Genomic DNA, 876 nt, shown 5'->3' on the forward strand with positions numbered 1-876 from the left:
GATGGAGAAGAATCATGTTCTAGGATTGCTCATTTTCTAAATGCTTTGCTATATCTTGCACAATTTGAAAGGCTTTGCAGGGACAATCTGTTAGTAGAGCATCTTATTTTTTATTTTTAAAAAAAGCATATAAAGACTGAGTGATGATACAAAATATTCTTTCCTTTATACATTGTTGTCTTTCAGTCTACACAGGAGGCACATAGATATAATGGACATTTAGAAACCATTTCTTTAAACTCCATTGCTCCCCATTGATGATGCTTTAGTTTTTCTATATCTTTCCCAATTGTCTGTGCTCTCTTCCCCAGGATTTTAGGGCCTTGGCTGTATTCTGGCAGGGAGCTTCCAAGTCAAGGTGTTGAGGAAATCCTAGGTAAGTTCTGGTGTAGTTGATATCAACTATGTCCTTGTGTCTTTGGGAGGAAGACATCAGGTCTAAGTCTTTCAAAATAATCACAGTGCAGTTTCAAAAGACCTTCTCACTATCGGGGTTGAGGAAATGAAGGAATGAGAAGAGGACAAAACTCCTTCCGGTTACTCTCCTCTAATGGTCTTCTATGAGTTTTTGGAACAGAGAGCTCTGTTTATCTTTCCTCAGTGAGTGAATTTGTGGTTTTGGAGTTGGAGGTAAGATACCTCTAATCCCTGTGTACCAGGGAGCAGTTAGCCACCTGGGGGATGTCTTCCTTGGACATACGTGGCAGGCCATAGATCAGGTACTCATAGAGCTGAAAAACCAACTCAAACTGAAGTAAAAGAGAAACATCATTCGCTCTAATTGAACATATTTGGGCACAATGTGGTCTGAGGCTGAAACATTTGCATTATGGATTAATTGTTCTCTATATTTTTCAACATCTCTGTCTTGGTTTT

This window comes from Hipposideros armiger, unplaced genomic scaffold (assembly GCF_001890085.2).
Source record: "Hipposideros armiger isolate ML-2016 unplaced genomic scaffold, ASM189008v1 scaffold_1029, whole genome shotgun sequence".
Lineage (NCBI taxonomy): Eukaryota > Metazoa > Chordata > Mammalia > Chiroptera > Hipposideridae > Hipposideros > Hipposideros armiger.